Below are 14,766 nucleotides of genomic sequence, written 5' to 3'. Positions count from 1 at the left end.
TTCACATCATTCAGAGCAACAGTGGATCATCCTTCACTTTAGAAATCTCCCAGAAGAGAAGACAAGCCCTGCAGATCCAATGGAAACTATTTGCATCTTGGAGACCCCAATCTATGAGGAAGACTGAGGAAATGAACCACTCAAAATATGCCAAGAAACACATTGGAAATGGAACCAGGCACTCCCTATTGCTCTGGATTAGGGTAGTGCTCTAAAGTAGGTTTAAATTAAGCCCATTTAAATAGTTTATGGGAGACCCTTCCAAGTTTCTGTTTTAGGGACACTCCCTTTAGATTTAGAATATGAATAAAAAATCAAACAATATGTACAACATTTAGACAAAACTAACAATTTTGCACTAATTTGCTCATTGCAGGTCTATCTACCTGTCTGACTACCCCTTATACCCATTTCAGCCAGGAGACCTAGTCTTAAGACCTGGAAGACTCGAGGTCCTGAATAGCAGTTAACTGAGCAATGCACTGGTCTCTATGATGTCTGCTGACAACACACTCTTCCCTAAAGCCCACAGGAATAAAGCCTTGGATTAATGATACATGATTAATAGGTGCCACCTACAGGGGACTTGCATCTTGTTGCTGTTAATACTGCAAGGGAAAGCAGAACCTGCATTCATAAAAAAATAATTTAAAATTTATTTCTTTTGAAAGGGAAAGCACCTCGTCTTTTTTTTTTTTCAATCCTCACTTGAGGATATACTTTTTTATTGATTTTTAGAGTGATAGATAGATGATAAGTAGAGGATAGATAGACAATAGATGATAGATAGATAGATAGATAGATAGATAGATAGATAGATGATAGATAGATAGATAAACATGGATGTGAGAGAGAAACATTGATTGCATTGATTGGTTATCTTCCATATGCACCCTGACCAGGGATTGAACCCACAACCTATGTATGCATCCTAACTGGGGATTAGGCCCACAGCCTTTTAGTATATGGGATGATGCTCCAACCAACTGAGACACCCAGCCAGGGCAGGACAGTGCCTTTTAAAGGTCTCACCTTGGAAGCCCATCTGCAATACCATCTCTTGAAAAATAAAGGAGTCTACCAGCTTTGCTTGTTAAGCATTGCCATCCTCTAGACACTGCATATTCCACCTTTTGAAGACAGCAATCCTTCTATCTTGTGCAAAGGCTTCCCTCCATTTTTTATGCCCTTCTTCCTTAGTACATAGCAAGAATCTCTGAATCTGGGATAAGCATGACTATGCTCCTTGACAGCAGGAAGAAAGTACAGAAGGTGAGTCTTCCATCCATTTATCCTTGTATGACTATAAGGGTCCAGAGTTTTACAGGTGGGAATTGTGAATGTAGTCAGTTGGGGAGTGTGGGGGATCACCCTGTTCACCAAGATGATACAGGGGGTGTTTCTTACACTGAGCACCCCAAGGGCTAAAAAGATGAATAGGCAAGACCGAAGCATGCCTAAAGCTAGCAGTGTGACTGGATAGAGAAAGAAAGACCTCCCCTTTTTATTCCTATAAGAACTGTGGGCTTTAGCAGGAAGGTGTTATGGTCTTTGATATGGGAGTCCACCATTCTCCCAGGTTAGCACCTGAATAAACTTTTTTCGTTTTGCACAAGAACTGCTGGGACTGACCAGCAGATCCTGAGCAATAGATGAATGATTACTGACACACGCTTCTGTGAAAGAGAGGGCTAAGGGACTGCCTGGCTAAAGGAACGAGACAACCCCATTCACCTGCCTCCTTAGGCTTTTATTGTAGCAACAGCTTGAACAAAAATTAACCTCTAGATCAGTGGTTCTCAACCTTTTGAATGTCGCAATCCTTTAATACAGTTCCTCATGTTGTGGTGACCCCCAACCATAAAATTATTTTCATTGTTTTCCGATGGTCTTAGGCGACCCTGCTAGCTGTTCTCAACCTGTGGGTCGTGACCCACAGGTTGAGAACCACTGCTGTAGAGCTTAAGACCATCGGAAAACACAGATATTTACATTACAATTCATAACAGTAGCAAAATTACAGTTATGAAGTAGCAATGAAAATAATTTTATGGTTGGGGATCACCACAACATGAGGAACTGTATTAAAGGGTTGCGGCATTCAAAAGGTTGAGAACCACTGCTCTAGATACTATCAGTAGGGCAAGCATCCTTGAGAAGACACATGTATCTGTAATGTTCTTTAAACAAGGTAGTGTCTAAAGACCAAACGTAGAGATTCCAGTAAAACACCTGGAGGGGCTCAGACTTGTTTGGAAAAGTCAAGCCAGGGCCTGCCGCCTTTGGCAAAAATCCCCTAGGGGTGTCCAACGTTTCGAAGAATCCTCCTTATAGACTTCCCAACCAAGTCCTGTGCTTCCCCACAAAGAACCTGTCTCACAAGTTTAGCTTTTGCTGTCACAGGAAGCTGAACCCACTTTGTTTGGTTTCAGTTACAGAATAGTCATGGAGTGTGTAAAGTACAATAGGGAATATAGTCAATAATAGTGTAATAACTATGTCTGGTGTCAGATGAGTATTAGACTTACTGGGATGATCACTTCATAAATTACATAAATGTCTAATAACTATATTGTACAACTGAAACTTATATTGTACATAAACTGTAATTGAAAAATATAAAATTAATTAAAATGTAAATAAACAAATAAAAAATTGATAACCTTTAAAATCATTTTAAAAATAAAAGGATAAGACATAATGGCCATGTGTGTTTTATTCCAGGTATGCAAAATTGATTTATAATTTGAAAATCAATGAACATATCACAATATTAACAAATGTTATTATCATCTCAATAGATGAAGGAAAAACATTTGTCACAACCCAGCACACCTCTCTGAGAAAGATTTAGCAAGGTAGAAATAAAGGATATCTCAGAAGTTCATCATCTGATCATATGAGGACTCGAAGAATAAGATAAATATTTTGACTCTTCCTTTGGTGATATAATAGGTTAATGGGGGGGAAATGAGGACCTTTGTAATACTTTCAACAATAAAGTTTTAAAAAATAAGAAAAAGAGGTTATTGTGTAGTTAGAAATAGAGTTAGGGTTCAAATCTTGTCTGTTTACTATCAAATCAAGTCTCCTGCTTCTTAGATCAAAGATATCAGGACCCAAAGTATTTCATACTTTTAATATTCCATTAATAAATGTGAAATATGCTAGAATAGAATTTTAGCACCCAAATATAATTTCACATTACCTCAAGCTATTTGTGTTTCTCAAACATCATGAAGAGGAGTGATCTCTCTCTCTCTCTCTCTCTCTCTCTCTCTCTCTCTCTCTCTCTCTCTCTCTCTCTCTCCCTCTCTCTCCCTCATTCTTTCTCCAGTATCTCTCTTCTCTTTCTTTTCCTCTGTCTCTTCATCTCATCCACTTCCCTCACATATTACAACTTCTCCATTATTTCTTTATATTTATTTAATATGTCATAAATCATCCTCCTTAGTCCCTAGCCTTACCTCTCTCCCTCTGGACCTCTGGTCCCCTGGTGTTTCTATGCTAATGAAGATGAGGGGGTAATATTTCTTATGCATCCATCCTGCACAGGCAGTCTCCTTGGGGATGCATGTACTGGAGTCTTGTTGCTTTATTCGAGAGGATCAGGCTTCTGTGTTTTTATTTGTGCCACTCCCTTTTCCTCTTCCCTCCAGCCTTGTAAGGGTGAGATACTGTGAAGGTGGATATTTAATATTTGTGGGTACATGTGTTTGTGTACTGATAAGGAGTGAGCAGTCACCAAACAGACTGAATGGTTTAGAATGAATAGCTGATCAATCAGAACAGCTGGGGATCTGATTCCATTGCACACCAGCTAGGTATCAGCTCTATGCATGTTTAATGTATAACCATATGCTTACTCACCTAATTCTCTAATTAGATTATAAGTATGTGACTTAATTATCAATACAGAGTTTTTTAAAAATTTGTAATAAAAATGCATAGCAAACTTTATTATCTTAAATTACTTCTAAGAACACTCTTTCATTGTGTTAAGTATATCGACATTGTTCTTTTATCTTACAAAACTGCAACTGTGTCCTCATTAACAGCTCCCCAGTCCCCACTGTCGCAACCTCTGGTAGTCACCATTCACCTTTCAGTTTGTATGTGTTCTATGATCTGTGCATTTAACTCCTCTACATATCTCATATAAATGGAATCATACAGTATTTGTCTTTTTTTTTTAGGTCTAGCCATTTTATCGAGGGCTTTAGGGGGAGGGTTGAAGGGCTGTGAAGACAATGAGATTTGACATTCTCAGCCCAGCCAGGATCTCCCCAGATTCCCAGACACTGAACTATTTTTTTGTAATTAGCTTCCTTCACTTACATCATGTCCTCAAGTTTTATCCATGTCAAATAAAATCCCACTGTATGTATGTACAGTTTCTTTATCCATTCAGTTCTCAATTTGAAAAAATAGGTTGCTCTTATCTATTAACTATTGTGAACAGTGCTGCCATGAATATGGTTGTACAAATATCTCTCCAAGATTCTGCCTCAATTCTCTAGGATATATACCCAGAAGTAAAATTGCTTTTTATATTGTTGTCCTTTCTTAAAATTTTTTGAGTAACCTCCACACTGTTTTCCATGACAGCTTTACCCTTTTATTGTCCCAGCAAAAGTACACAAAGGTTCTGATTTATCCACATCTTCACCAATACTTTTTTTCCTGTGGGGTTTTTATGAATAGTAGCCATCCTAACATTTTTTGAGATGACATTTAAGCTTTTAGTTGTTTTTCTTAACCTGTGTTGTGAGCACATAGTAAGTATGAATTTACAAAGCAAGTCATTATTAGGAAATTATAGTGGGGGGAAATATCCCTTTGTTGATAAATGATTTCTACAAAATATTGAAAAATATAATGTAAACAATTTTAAAGGATGTTCTCCTGTTAATATAAACATGTTGGGAAGTCCAAGCAGGACCACTAGTTCATATTATCTACACATGACCAAGGAATCCAGAGCAGCTTTCCGCTGCATTATTGATTCTTTATGGATGTGTTCTATGCTAATCCATAAACACATGAATGCTTAAGTTTATCCGGTTTCTCTCCCCTCAGTGACGCAGACCTTTGCCCTTTCTGCTGTCACAGTTAAGGGGGGATGGGGGTTGGTCAAGTGGCACTGACAAAGGAGGCCTGAACAAGAGAATACATTTATGATTCTGACATAATTACCATCTCAAGTCAAATTAATATTAAATATATAAAATCAATGCTTCATAAATAATCCATTTATTATTTAAGGGCATTCCTGTGTTCCCTCAAGCCAGGACTATTGCTCTGGCAGGCCTGAGGCAGGCTAGGAACAGAGAATAAACAAATTGTTCAGTGAGGTTTAATTTTTATGCATGTTTTATACATGAGAATATTGGAAAATGGAGATTAGATCACACTCCAACTGTTTCTTTTAAACTGTGTTGTCCTTTTATGTTACTCCAAGATAATAAGCACTTTCTTCTCCCTGTGGTTACACATAAGCATAGCACAAAAGTGGTGTCACCCTGACTCACATGCCGCATATGCATGTCCCTTCCACAGGCAGTGGTCACCACGGACAGCTCCTTTTGTTGGTGCCACAATAGTCTTTTTGGTTTCTATTGAGTTTATAAATATGAGAGTCGACAAGGTTAAACTAATCACTAAATACCACACAGTCTGTGAGTGTGTGAGGTCCCACAGTGTTTCTCAACAATGCAGTTTATTCATATCTTCACTGAATTAGGCTATGTTAAAAATAATCAGAAATGCTTTTCTAGATCTTCTAAATAAAGATGGCAGGGTAGGTAAACACAGTGCTCACCTCCTCCCACAATCACATCAAAACTACAACTCAACTACAGAACAACCACCACTCAAAAACACCTGAAATCTGGCTTAACAAAGTCCAACTATTAGGGATATAAAGAAGAAGCCACATAGAGAGTGGTAGGAGGGACAGAGATGCTGTATGAGCTGGTCCCACATCCACAGGTGGCAGATAAAAATTGGGAGGGACATCTCAGCTGAAGAGGTCGCACCTGAGAAGTGAGGGGTCCCAGCCCCACACCAGGCCCTCCAGCTCAGGGTTCCAGTGTCAGGAAGAGGAGATCTCATAATTTCTGGCCATAAAAACCAGTGGCGATTGAGGCTGAGTGAGACCAAGGGCTGCCAGAGTCCCAGGTAGTTCCTCTTAAAGGGCCCCAACATGGACTTACTTGGACCCACTCCCTCTGAGCTCCAGCACTTGGCCAGCAGCTGGAAAGGCACCAGATTCACACAGGGGGAACTGAATTGCCCAGCATCAGGGTGAGAACTGGAGGAGCAGCTTTCTCCTGGACAGAAGTGCTGCCAGAGACCACTGTTTCTTTTCTGAGCCTTCCATCCACAAGCCAGCTGGCTGGCTATATCTGAGTCTCCATCAACCTGGCTAACACTGTTTGGCCCACCCTGATGATTCCCAGAGAACCTGCCCCAACTAACTTTCTGGCCCAACCAAATAGTTTCCAGTGGCTTTTCCATACAAATGGCTCATGTTTCAGAGTTCCCTAAAATCCCTCAAACAAAAATAAAGCTTTTCTCCTTGATAAAACTTTATTGCAATTTAACAGCACAGAGAGTATATCTTCCATGCACTTTCTCTATATACAATAATACTGAAAGAGATGGGCATAGAAACATGTCAGTCTCACTGCAGTAACTTTCTTAAATTGTATCTGGAGAATAATTTATACAGGCTAAACAACTTAAATCACACACCATGTGTTCATTTATTCATACTTCTAAGGTACTGTTTACACAATATCAGAGATTAAAAACCATTAAGGAAGTTCACAGTGTCTAAGCAGAAGGAATGTGTTTACTGGTTATTGAGAGAGGACATCAAATCAGTCCAAACCCCCGTGAAATGAACATCCTGTAAAAATGTTCATCCTTGAAGATACTTCTATTCAAGGACAACTCTGATCAGTGTGCCTGGCTTGTTTTAGCCCCTTCAGTGTCCCCGTTCCTAACTTTCACCCCTAAACACACTTCTTTATCAAAATGCCTCTCATGAGGGGACATCCCAGAGAATACAGATTGACGACCCAGCATGGAGGGCCGTAAGTATGATGTCAAACTCGGACTTTTGTCAGCTTTAGGGCGGCAATGCACTTTGCAGAAACTGATGACTGGTAGGCTGAGCTCCTTGGACTGATGAAGTTCAAATGTTTGACATGTTTTCAAAACCCACAATTACTCTGTTATATTTTTATTATTTACAAGTGCTAATTAAGAGGCTAATGATCACATACCTTAAGTCAATGAGGCTGCTGCTTAAATATGTTTCTTCAATTTCCTTGGCAGTTACAATAATAAAGTGGCATCTATATGACATTTTCCCTCTTTAAATGTTAATAGACTTCTGCATCTCCTACTTATGACTAGTAAGGCATGTAAAGCACCTTCAATAAAGTTGTTTTATGTTTTATACATAAAAGGTCATACTTTTCTCTCCCTAAATGCTGTTTATTTTTTATAGTAACTGGTACTTTTTACTCTGTAATCTTCCTAATGTCTATGTGGTTACATCTTTGAATATCAGATAATATTTCAAACATCTGTCCTTAAGGAATTGCCATTATATTACTGGAAATCCAAGGGTTTACTGAATTGTAGACATTTATCAAATGTGTACCTTAGTTTGTTGTAAAACTTGGACGAAGGTTAAAATAACAGAAGCATAACCCAAAGATGAGGTGATCAAGGAGGGATTACCTAGGATATGTTTATAGTGACTGGGGGATAGCAATGCATCTGCAAGGACTTTATCATTTAGGGACAGGGTATCATAGGGTTTGCATGAACTGCTGAGATTGAAGGTATACTAGTTTCCTATGTTACTGTAACAAATGACCATAAATGTAGTGACTTTACTGTCTTACCTTCCTGGAGAAGCACAACCTAAGTCATTGGCAGTGATGCCTTTCTTCCAGAGGAAAAACGTGTTTCCTTGCTATTTCCGGGTTCCAGAGGATGCTTGGGCTCCTTGGTTCATCGGTCCCCGTTCCTCCATCTTCAAAGTGACCTGACCTTTGATTTTCTCTGTCCTCACAGTTTTCTCTGACCGCAGCAAGGAAAGGTTCCCTACCTTTATGGTACAGAATAATTTACAATGATGTCACCTAAAGGTCCTAACTTTATTTACATTTGCCAAATCTCTTTTGCCATATAAGGTAACATATTCACAAATTCCTGGGGTTAGGTTATAGTCATATTTGGAAAACCATTATTCTACCTACCATAGAGAATATTTCTTGTGTTTTATTATCCAATGATTTCTCTTTTTTATTATTTTTAAAAGCAGTGGTTATCTGGGAATTTTTTTTAAATTGTATAAAGTTTTACATATGTCTTCTTTTTCCCCAATTGACCCCCCCCACCCCCGCCAGCCATTCCCACCCTGGGCAAGCCCCCACTGCCCCTGTATCTGTGTCCATTGGTTATGCTAATATGCATGCATACAAGTCCTTTGGTTGCTCTCTAACCCCCCCTCCCCTGACATTTGTCTCTGGATCTATTCTTGTTCATCAAATTACGTTGATCATTATATCCCTCATATGAGTGAGATCATGTGATATTTATCTTTCTCCAACTGGCTTATTTTGCTTAGCATAATGCTCTCCAGTCCCATACATGCTGTTTCAAATGATAAAAGTTCCTTTTTTATAGCGGCATAATATTCCATTGTGTAGATGTGCCACAGTTTTTTAATCCACTCATCTGCTGATGGGCACCTAGGCTATTTCCAAATCTTAGCTATTGTAAATTGTGCGGCTATGAACATAGGGGTGCATATATCCTTTCTGATTGGTGTTTATGCTTTCTTGGGATATAGTCCTAGAAGTGGGATCATTGGGGCAAATGGGAGTTCCATTTTTAACTTTTTGAGGAAACTCCATACTGTTCTCCACAGTGGCTGCACCAGCTTGCATTCCCACCAGCAGTGCAGGAGGGTTCCTTTTTCTCCACATCCTGGCCAGCACTTGTCTTTTGTTGATCTGCTGATGATAGCCATTCTGACTAGGTGTGAGATGGTATCTCATTGTTGTTTTGATTTGTATCTCTTGGATGATTAGTGACTTTGAGCATGTTTTCATATGTCTCTGGGCCTTCTCTATGTCCTCTTTTGAAAAGTGTCTATTCAGATCCTTTGCCCATTTTTTTGATTGGATTGGTTATCTTCTTTTTGTTAAGTTGTATGAGTTGTCTGTAAATTTTGGAGATTAAACCTTATCAGAAATATCATTGGCAAATATGTTCTTCCATGCAATGGGCTTTCTTGTTGTTTTGTTGATGGTTTCTTTTGCTGTGCAGAAGCTTTTTATTTTGATGTAGTCCCATTTGGTTATTTTCTCCTTACTCTTCATTGCCCTAGGAGCTGTGTGGGTAAAGATATTGCTATGACATATGTCTGCTATTTTGCTGCCTATGGAGTCTTGTAGGATTTTTATCGTTTCCCATCTTACATTTAACTCCTTTATCCATTTTGAGTTTGTTTTTGTGTATGGTGTAAGCTGGGGATCTAGTTTCATTTTTTTTGCATGTATCTGACCAAATTTCCCAACACCATTTATTGAAGAGACTGTTTTGACTTGGTTGCATGCTGTTGCCTCCTTTGTAAAATATCAATTGAGCATAATGTCTTGGGTCGATTTCTGGGTTCTCTGTTCTGTTCCTTTGGTCTATATGTCTGTTCTTGTGCCAGTACCAGGCAGTTCTGAGAACCATGGCTTGGTAATATAGCTTGATATCTGGTATTGTGATCCCTCAACTTTGTTCTTCTTTCTCAGGATTGCTGTGGCTATTTGGGGTCTATTTTTATTCTAGACGAATTTTTTGGAGAGTTAGTTCTAGATCTTTGAAATATGCCATTGGTATTTAACGGGATTGAATTGAATCTGTAGATTGCTTTGGGTAGTATGGACATTTTAATGATGTTGATTCTACCAATCTATGAACATGGTATGTTCTTCCATTTCTTTATGTCTTTCTCTATCTCTTTTTTCAATGTCCTATAGTTTTCTGAGTACAGGTGTTTTACCTCCTTAGTTAAGTTTATTATAGGTTTCTTTTTTTTTTTTGGTACAATGGTAAAAGGGATTGTTTTTTTGTTTTGTTTTTAATTTCTCTTTCTGTGAGTTCAAAAAGGCCATATATTTCTGGGTGTTAATTTTGTATCCTGCTACATACCGAATTCATTTATTAGGTCTAGTAGTTTTTTGATAGTCTTTGGGGTTTTCTATGTATACTATCATGTCATCTGTGAAGAAGGACAGTTTTACTTCTTCTTTTTCAATTTGGATGCCTTTTATTTCTTCTTGTTGTCTGTTTTTATCGCTATAGCTAGCACTTCTAGTACTATATGGAACAAGAATGGTAAAAGTGGGCATCCCTGTCTTGTTCCCCTTCTTAGGGGAAATGAGTTTAGTTTTTGCCTATTGAGTATGATGTTGGCTGTGGGTTTTTCATAAAAGGCTTTTAATATGTTGAGGTATGATCCCTCTATTCCCACTTTGCAGAGAGTTTTTATGAAAAAAGGGTGTTGGATTTTGTCAAATGCTTTTTCTGCATTGATTGATATGATTGTGTGAGTTTTGTCTCTCAATTTGTTTATGTGATGTATCACATTTATTGATTTTCTGATATTGTACCATCCTGGCATCCCCGGAATAAATCCCACTTGGTCATGGTGTATGATCTTTCTAATGTAATGCTGAATCCGATTTGCTAGAACTTTGTTGAGGATTTTAGCATCTATGTTCATCAAGGATATTGGCCTGTAGTTCTCTTTTTTTGTGGTTCTTTATCTGATTTTGGGATTAGGGTAATGCTGGCTTAATAGAAAGAGCTTGGAAGGGTGTCTTCCTCTTGAATTTTTTGGAATAGTCTGAGGAGGATAGGTTTTAGTTCTTCTTTGAATGCTTGGTAGAACTCCCCTGTAAAGTCTTCTGGACCAGGGCTTTTGTTTGCTGGAAGATTTTTGATCGCTGCTTCAATTTCTTCGGTAATTATTGGCCTATTCAGGTTGTTTGATTCTTCCTGATTTTGTTTTGGGAGCTTGTATTTTTCTAAGAACATGTTCATTTTGTTTAGGTAGTCCATTTTGTTGGAATAGAGTTGTTCATAATATTTTTTTCATAATCATTTGTATTTCTGTGGGATCAGTTGTTACTTCACCTCTTTCATTCCTGATTTTTCTTATTTGATCCTCTCTCTTTGCTTCTTGCTGAGCCTGGCTAGGAGTTCATCAATCTTGTTTATCCTTTGAAAGAACCAGCTCTTGGTTTTGTTGATCTTTTGTATTGTTTTTTTGGTCTCTATGTCGTTTATCTCCTCTCTGATCTTTATTTTTTCCTTCCTCTGCTTACTGGCCATTTCTTGTTGCTCTCTTTCTAACTCTTTGAGCTGTAGGGTTAGATAATTTATTACAATTTTTTCTTGTTTTTTGAGGGAGGCCTGTAGAACTATGAACTTCACTCTCAAGACTGCTTTCACTGTGTCCCATAGATTTTGGATTGTTGTGTTTTCATTGTTGTTTGTTGCCATGATGTTTTTTATTTCTTCTTTGATCTCTTTGGTAACATAATCATTGTTGAATAGCATGCTATTTAGCTTCCAGGTTGGATTTTTTTAATTTTTTTATCAATAATTTCTTATTGACCATTGTGTGAAAGCTTTTTGTTAGATACCAATAATAGTAAATTAATATATATATTAGAATTATATATATATATATATATATATATATATATATATATATATGATTTTGTATTGAGTTGTAGAGACAAAGGAAGGGAGAGGAAGAGAGAGAGACATCAATGTGAGAGTGAAAGATACTTTGCTTGCCTCTTGCATGCCCCCTGCTGAGGATTGAACCCACAACCTGGGCATTTGCCCTGACTGGGAATGGAACTCCACCCTTCAGTACAAGGGATTACGTCCAACCAACTGAGCCACACTGGTCAGGGCTAAATTAACGTTTTAAAGAAATATAGATAAAAATAAAAAATATAGGTATATAGATAAATAAATTATAGATGGATACTTAAAGTTATAAAATACAGCTGCTGGTATAGCCATGTGTAGAAATGTGTGTGGGTAATTGATATCTACATACATATATTTACATATAATTTAAAATTATATATATATATATATATATATGTGTGTGTGTGTGTGTGTGTGTGTGTGTATGTATATATAATCTTTATGTTGTATTTCCTGTCTCCCATGTTTCCTCCAGTACCTAAAACAGGGTTGTGTGCAGAAAAGATACTACTGATACATATCTACTGATGAATGAAATAAGAGTTTCCTCTCTTTTTTCCATATTTGTATTTTGAATTCCTGAAACTTTAGAAAGTGGTCATCATGGATGCTCAAGCCTGTAGTGAAACACTGATGTGGTCCTATTTTAATGAAAAAATCATAGACAAAGCATAAGGCAAACAGCTTATTATTTATATTCATTGTTTTATCCCAACTTGAATACTGATAGAAAATACAAACACCAGTCTGCTGACCCAGATTCCTCACAGAGTCCAACCCAAATGAAGCCATTCTCCTCATGGTGCCCTCGCCTGCAGGTAATGCATGTGAGTTGTGTTTACATAAGGGCATTGACAACTTGACGGCTTTGACAATGGGGCCTCACAGGTAAGAGCTGATAGCAAGACAGCTCTGTTTTGAGTTATAGAGTTTAGCCAGAATGACACAAAAAGCAACAGAATCTGCAGAACTGTCATTAACTCAAATAAATACTTGTTAAATAGGTGGCCTAAGTCTGCAGTCTTTCCCTTCCAGGCTATTACACAAAGAAGTTAGCTATCTATACTAATAAAAGTGTACTATGCTAATTAACCGGATGTCCTTCCTGATGACCTTCCAGACAAAGCCAGGGCTGCGAGGGAAGCCGGTGCTGGCATCTGGGGAAGGAAGGCCTAGTCTTGTATGAATTTCGTGCATTGAGCCTCTAGTTGATGATAAAGTGAGTCTTTTCCCACTGTAAACTTATCCTCTGAGACTGTCCATAAAACATTAAACCATCAAAATAAGTCTAACAAACAATAACCAGGTTTAAATGAATGTAACCAGTCCTCAACAATTAAACCCTTTAGGCCAGCCTTAGTGCCAGGCCTTGTTAACCACATTGTTAAATGATGATTTAGGTGGGGACTCTGTTCACAAAGCTAATAATTGGGTTGATGTACTGACATAAAAGCATATGCAATGTGTTGATATTCGTATGAGATATAAAAAGAGCCACGAGGAAAAACCATACCCAGAGCTTTGTAGTTGAATTTCTCATAAATAATGAAATTGGGGAGACAACCTCAGCGGGTGAGGAGAAGCGGGACAAAGTCGAGGTGGTGGGAAGATGCTGCACTTTAGGGTAAATTGCTATGGATTAGTAATCGTTTCTCTGATGCAACTTAAAGTGAGAGTTCAGATAAGTGAGGCCTCCATTGCTGCATTGAACACCTCAGAAGGGGAGAATGGATTTATCAGGAGTAAAAAGAAGAGCTTGCTAGGAGTCAAATAAAATAGTAAAAAGTCCAGCACTAAGGCTCCTTCTCCTACCAAACGCAAAGACCGTTCTACTGAGAAGTGCAAGGATCGCTCTAAAGATAAAGGGGACACCAAGGAGTCCAGCGAGAAGGATGGTGGCAGGATAAAACTCGGAAGAGGCGCAGCGCTTCCAGGGGTAGCAGCAGCAGCAGGTCTCGGTCCAGTTCTACCTCCAGCGCTGGCTCCAATACTAGCAGCGGCTCTAGCTCTCCATGAGCATCAAGCCACTCAGGAAGTCCCAGCACACCCCCAGCTCCAGTTCCACCAGCTCCTCCGGCTCAGCGCAGACATGACAACAGGCGGCGTTCCCACTCCAACCCAAACCACCCCAAAGAGATGAAAAGGGAAGGAAAAGGCAGAGCCCTTCCCCTAAAGCCACCAGAGTACACATCCGTAGGCTCACCAAGAATGTGGCAAGGATCACAGCATGGAGATATTCTCCACCTCTGGGAAAATTAAAATGATTGACATGCCTGCAGAAGAGATGCACCCCCCTCTATCTAAAGGCTGTGCATTCGTGGAGTTGGAGAATCCAGGTGAAGCTGAGAAGGCGCCGAAGCACAAGGATGGAGGACAAATCGATGGCCAGGAAATCACCGCCACTGCCGTGCTGGCCCCCTAGCCTAGGCCACCCCCCAGGCGATTCAGCCCTTCCAGGAGAATGCTGCCACCACCTCCCATGTGGCGTCAGTCACCCCCACGAATGAGGAGAAGGTCACGCTCCCCGTGGGGCCGGTCCCCTGTGCTTAGGCGATCCAGTTCCCCCTGCTGCCACAGAAGCCGCTCCAGCTCCAATTCCTCCCTGTAAGTAAGCCGCCCAAGCTCTGCCCCAGCTCAGTTCTGTCACTTTTCAGGCTGAAGGACAGTGAGTGGGAAACAAATCCTCAGTCAGGGGCAGGCTTCCACAGGAGCACTGAGCCGTTTCCTCTGCAGGTCCTTTGGCTGCAGAAGTGTGTTCAATTGGGGTTGTGCCTATAAAGATGCTCTTCAGCTTCCTGGCTAGAAAGTCCCCATGTTTCCAGTCTCCAAGAGTCAGTGTAGTGGCAGAGCCAGCAGGAACAGAGCAGGCTTCCAGGTGGCAGTGCCTCCCTGCCTGGGAACACACGTTTCCATTGCATAGATGACCTAGGGCCACAGGAGCCTGAGAGTCCTTCAGGA

General features: G+C 39.5%; 1 pseudogene across 1 annotated transcript; it reads left to right on the top strand.

Annotated features, from left to right (window-relative positions):
- The first annotated feature begins 12,682 nt into the window (after positions 1 to 12,682).
- Positions 12,683 to 14,420, top strand: LOC308248255 (annotated as a pseudogene). The gene is made up of 3 exons: positions 12,683 to 12,696; positions 13,588 to 14,215; positions 14,328 to 14,420. The product of its transcript is annotated as an uncharacterized misc_RNA (transcript).
- The last annotated feature ends 346 nt before the right edge of the window (positions 14,421 to 14,766 follow it).

Source organism: Plecotus auritus (genome assembly GCF_963455305.1).
Source record: "Plecotus auritus genome assembly, chromosome: 5".
NCBI classification, from domain to species: domain Eukaryota; kingdom Metazoa; phylum Chordata; class Mammalia; order Chiroptera; family Vespertilionidae; genus Plecotus; species Plecotus auritus.
This window is presented reverse-complemented; position numbering and strand designations above follow the sequence as displayed.